Here is a 6,003-nt window from a genome sequence, read left to right on the forward strand (position 1 = left end):
CAAAATAAATAAATATTTTGAAAAAAAATTTTTAAGGTAAATGGGGGGCAACTGGGTGGCTTAGTCGGTTAAGTGTCCAACTCTTGATTTTGGCTTAGGTCATGATTTCACACTTCATGAGATCAAACCCCATGTTGGTCTCTGTGCTGACAGCATGGAATCTGCCTGGGATTCTCCCTCTCTCTCCTTCTTTTTCTGCCCCTCTCCCACTCACACTCACCCTCTCTCTAAAAAAATAAATAAATAAATGGATAAACAAATTGTGGTATATTCATACAATGGAACATGACACAATAATAAAAAAAGAATAAACTACTGAAATATACAACATAGATAAAATCCAAAATATTACCCAAAAGATGATTTGCATTTATCCAAAAGATTATAAATGCAAAAGTACAACCTACAGATTACATTTATATAAAACTCAAGAACCAGCAAACTAATTTATGTGACAGTAGTCAAAAAAGTTACCTCTGGGAGATGGGATATCAACTGGGAGATAATAAAAGAGACTTCCCTCAGGGGCTAAAGATGTTGTGTATCTTGACCTGGGTAGTGGTTACACAAGTATATAACATCTGTAAAAATACACACATGCTGAAGAAGGGAGCAGGATGGTGGTGCTGGGCAGTGACAGCGAAGAGGACTTGGTCAGCTATGGGATGGACCTGGAGCCACTGGAAGGTGAAAGACCAAAGAAACCAATTCCTCTTCAGGATCAGACTGTCAGAGATGAAAAAGGAAGGTATAAACAGTTTCATGGGGCCTTTAGCGGAGGTTTCTCTGCTGGGTACTTCAACATTGTTGGCTCAAAAGAAGGATGGACGCCCTCTTCCTTCATGTCTTCATGACAGAACAGAGCAGACAAATCTGTTCTTGATCCTGAAGACTTTATAGATGAAGAGGATCTTACTGAATTTGGGATAGCACCTAAAGCGATTGTCACCATGGATGATTTTGCTTCCGAAACCAAAGATAGAATATGAGAAAAGGCCAGGCAGTTAGCAACTGCTACTCCCCTATTCCTGGGGCTACTCTCCTTGATGACCTCATAACACCAACAAAATTATGTACTGGTTTTGAATTGCTAAGAAAAATGGGTTGGAAGGAAGGACAAGGAATTGGCCCTCGAGTAAAGAGAAGACCTCACTGACAAAAACCTGATCCTGGAGTAAAAATCTATGGCTGTGCATTACCCCCTGGAGGCTCTGAAGGATCTGAGGATGAAGACAATGACTATGTGCCTGAAAATGTGACCTCTGCACCCAAAGACATCACACCTGTGGATTTCACACCTAAAGATAACGTGCATGGATTGGCTTACAAGGGCCTGGATCCCCACCAAGCATTGTTTGGAACCTCAGGAAAACATTTTAATCTTTTCAGTGCGGGACCTGAGGGAGCCCGCGATCTTCTTGAGAGACTGGAGTGAATAAAGGAAGAAAACTGGGAATTTCAGGCCAGGCTTTTGGTGTTAGTGCCCTGGAAAGAGGAAGATGATGACATCTATGCCACAGAAACTTTATCCAAATATGACACCATTTTGAAAGATGAGGAGCCTGGAGATGGACTCTATGGCTGGACAGCACCCAGGCAGTATAGAAGTCAGAAAGAATCAAAGAAAGATCTTCGATACATTAGCAAAATTTTGGATGGATTTTCCTTGGCTTCTAAACCTTTATCTTCTAAAAACACTTCCCCACCACCTGAATCGCCAAGAGACTATCAACCGGTACATTATTTCAGACCTGTGGTAGCTGAAACCTTAGAGAACATCCACTTAATTCAGGTATTGTCAGAGTCAGCTGGAAAGCCAATGCTTAACCCAGGGACACACAGTAGGCACCAACTGAATGCCTCCAAGCGGGTGGAGTTGCTGGGAGAAACACCCATTCAAGGCTCATCTACTTCAGTGTTAGAGTTTCTGTCCCAAAAAGATAAAGAGAGAATCAAAGAAATGAAGCATGTAACTGACCTTAAAGCAGCTCAACTCAAGGCCAGGAGTCTGGCCCAGAAGGCCTCAAGCAACAGACCCCAGCCCTCCTCTCTGGACGTCGGGCCCTGCTCATGGCACATGGCATTGAGTGGTAGGACAGCCACCACAAGAGCCAGCAACTTCAAACCTTTCGTGAAGATCCAGAAAAACAAAAACTATAATAAGAGTTTTTAGTAAATAGGAAACAGGAATCTAATTTAATAAATAGGAATCTTCCAGAAAGATGCCCTGGAACGTTGTCTGAACCCCAGTATGACAGAATGGGAGCGAGGCCACGAGCGGGATAAGTTTGCTTGGGCAGCCCTGCTGTATGTGTCTTCCCATTTGACCTTGTCCTCCAGGTTCATGCATGCCAAGGAGGAGGACGATTCAGATCAAGTGGAAGTCCCTCAAGACCAAGAGAATGATGTCAATGACAAGCAGTCAGCTGTGAAGCTGAAGCCGTTCGGGAAGCTTACCCGAGACACATCTGAGTGGCATCCTGACAAGCTTCTGTGTAAGAGGTTTCATGTCCCTGACCCTTATCCAGATTCAACTTTGGTTGGCTTACCAAGAGTGAAATGTGACAAATCCTCAGTCTTCAACTTTCTGACACTCCCAGAGACCACTTCCTCACCTACAACTCAAGCAGCAAGTGAAAAAGGGCCGCAACACTGAAGTCCCGACAAATCACAAAAACCATCAAGATGGGATACATCTAAATAAGAAAAGAAAAAAGATCCCATTAGTGAATTTTTAAGTTTGGCTAGATCAAAAGTTGGTCCACCTAAACAAGAGTCCAGCTCTTTAGTAATCAAAGAGGAAGAGCATGTGATGGAATCACTCTCAAATAAGAATGTAAGCAAAGGTGTGGATTCACAGACTGAAGGAGAAGGGAGCCGCCCATCCATGGACTTATTTAAGGCCATCTTTGCCAGCTCCTCCGATGAGAAGTCCTCATCCTCTGAGGATGAGCAAGGCGACAATGAGGATGATCAGGCAGGTACCAGGGAGGCTGACTTCAAAAGCTCCCAAGAGACTGACTGAATGGAAACATAATCCATGGCACATGCTAGTGAGCTGGCAACCCTCCAGGAGCCCGCACCTTCCTTTCTGATACAAAAGATGCAGATAGATGAAAGAGAAGTGTTCGGCCCACAACTACGTCCCATCTTCTGGCCCAATGTTCATCAGAAACTTGAGGCACCTCAGAAAGAGAAACATAAAAAAAAAGAAAGAAAAGAAAAGAAAAACAGAAGACCAAGAAAGAGCACAGATGGAGGAAAGAGAAGAAAAAGAAACACCGGAAGCACAAATACAAAGTCAAGCAAAAGAATAAAAATTCGGAGAAGAGCAGTAGTTCTGAGAGTACCAACAGCAGTGACAGCCCGAGAGGTGAAGAAGGGACTGTAGACCTGTCACCCCACGAACTGCTGAGAAGGCTGAAAAGTCTTCCACTAAGGCGGCAGCAATTGAATTCTGCGCTGGCCTGTCCCAGTACCAGATATTCTCCATGATGGAAGCTCGTTGATTGCTAAGTTAATACATTGTACAGTTTGTATTTATATGTAAATTCATGCTATAAAATAATTTTTAAAACCTTGACATTTCAAAGGCTGCTTTGGAAGGTTGCAGAAATCGATTTCTATTTTTAACCTCAGTGTCAGAGGAAATAATTCAGACTGTACAGTTTAATTAAAATGAAATTTTTCTAAAAAAAATACATACATGCTTAAGATTTATCTTACTACATGCAAATTAAACTCTAATTTTAAAAAGTATGGACCAGCAGTTTACATATTATTTGGCACGTTGCATTCACAAGCTCTGTGCACCACACTCTTTGGTATCAGGGCATTTAAAAATGAAATCTTCTTAACCTATTAGAAACACCACATAGAATAGTGGCTGAGTTTGGGTTTGAGAGTCAATCCTTCAACAAAAATTTGCTCAGCTCCTTATTATGTGCCAGGCTGTATTATGCATAGTGTTATAATAAACAGTAAGTAATATAGCCAAGAGCTCAAACTCACAGGAATCAGAGTCTAGTGGGAGATACAAATGACAAAATTTAAATAATGTAAGAGTAAGTACTAAAATGAAAAATAAGCCGGGACAATTGAACACAGAGTGAGGCAGCTATTTGGAAAGTATTCTCTGAGATTACATTCGAACAGAGACCTGCATGATATAAAGAAGACAGACATGGTAATATTTAATGGAAAATTAAGTCTTAGGTCTTTAATTTTCTATTCTGAAAACCTTGGGCAAGACTTAATTTCTCTGAGTCTTAGTTTCATCATCAGTAAAATGGGAATCATGCAACTCCATGTTAAATGAGAGAACAGATGTAAAGTGCTAACACAGTATTTGACATACCGTATGGACACAATAATAATTGCTTGAACCACTGAATAAGATACAAGCAGAATGAATGCATCAGTACTATAGGGTATAGATTTTTTCTTATTCTTCTATATATACAGTGTAGGTGTTCCATAAGCATTTGAGGTTCTGTGTATTTGAATTGAGTTTTGCAATGAGTTTTGCAATGAGTTTTGCAATGAGTTCCTTCTAATACAGCTCTAGCACATAAAAATAAAGCATGGAAAAATGAGGACGCTGAAGAACAAGAATTGGCTAAGGAAAGCAGTGGAAATTCCAAGGGGCAGATTCAGAGTAATTATTCAAAACAGTTCATTTGCTCAAGTTCTGGTCATGGGATGCAAAATTGAGATGAGTCAGATAACAAGCTAAACAATTAAATAGCCATAGTTGAATCTAAACTTATGCACACATTTTGGACACCTTTGTTTATCCTGTTTCCTTTATCTATGATACTCTCCCTCTCTACATTCCCATCCCGCCACTTGTGATTCCTAGAAAGCACTGTGCTTTCTCAAGCCTCTCTACCTCTTTGGTAGTTCCATCTTAGGTTGAATTCCCCTTCTAATTTCTACAAGGTCCTTGTGCCCAAGCCAGAGATGTTATTAGGAAACCTTGGCCTCCATATCTGTATGGGTTGGTTAGGTGTCTCTCATCTGGGATCACATTTCTCATCTCCAATAGCAACTCAGTATTTCTTGAGTGACTGTTACATAAAAGCACTTTGTAAACAGTGGGTGTTTGGGAATATCCCCAGAATCCACAGCATACTATTTACACAGAAAGCACCCTCTGGTGGTGAAAGAGGGTGACCATACTTCTACGTCACCAAGATGTGCTTCCCATACTCTGCGCTTTCAGAGAGCTTTAAAGATCATGTTATGGACACAAAAAAAAGCCACGGTGACTTGTACGCTGATGTACCTATTGCCAAAAAATAATTTTTCTTGAGTGAAATGTTTCCTGCTCTTCTAACTACTCCCATTGTTTTTACCCTCTTCCCTATTTCCTCTCATCCTCACTTCTTAAGCCCTTTCTCCTACATTTCAACTAGTCCATTTGAAAACACAGTTCTAGTTGGCATTTGTTTTGTTTTGACAGCCCTGAGAGCATCCAAATTTCCTTTTGAAATGCATACATCCAGACTGTGCATAATCTTGGTGGGAAAGTAATTCCTAGTGACCACATTCCATTACTGAAGCTGAAGGAAACAGATCCTTGCCCTCTTTAACTCAACAGGGTCAGGGGCCAGGTATGTGACCCAAACTTAGTTATCAGATGCTCTTTCTTGGGCTCAGACTGTTAAGCCAGTGTCAGAAACAACAGAAAACTCTGGAAGATGTGCACTGCAGGTATGGCATGCCCTCCTCACTATCCTGCTTTACAATAAGTGCCAGCGTTCCTAATGCCCTCCACAGCCCCTTGATTCTTGCCCATTTCCAAGTCTGAGTCTCCCAGCTCCCTTACTCCATAAGCTTCCTAACAGTCTTCCAATAACTCCCTTCTCCTTATCTCAAGCCATTACCTGTGGTCTTGTCTGCTTATAAGTTTGTAAAACAACCAAAAGACCAGTGTGGTGGCATAAAATGAGGCTATACATCCTCCCATTCCATCATCAGAGAATAAACTTGAGCATTAAG

The 6,003-nt window shown here is 41.3% G+C and overlaps 1 pseudogene; it reads left to right on the top strand.

Annotated features, from left to right (window-relative positions):
- Positions 1-617: 617 nt before the first annotated feature.
- Positions 618-3,613, top strand: LOC101083201 (annotated as a pseudogene).
- The last annotated feature ends 2,390 nt before the right edge of the window (positions 3,614-6,003 follow it).

The sequence above is a fragment of the Felis catus genome, chromosome D1, assembly GCF_018350175.1.
Source record: "Felis catus isolate Fca126 chromosome D1, F.catus_Fca126_mat1.0, whole genome shotgun sequence".
Lineage (NCBI taxonomy): Eukaryota > Metazoa > Chordata > Mammalia > Carnivora > Felidae > Felis > Felis catus.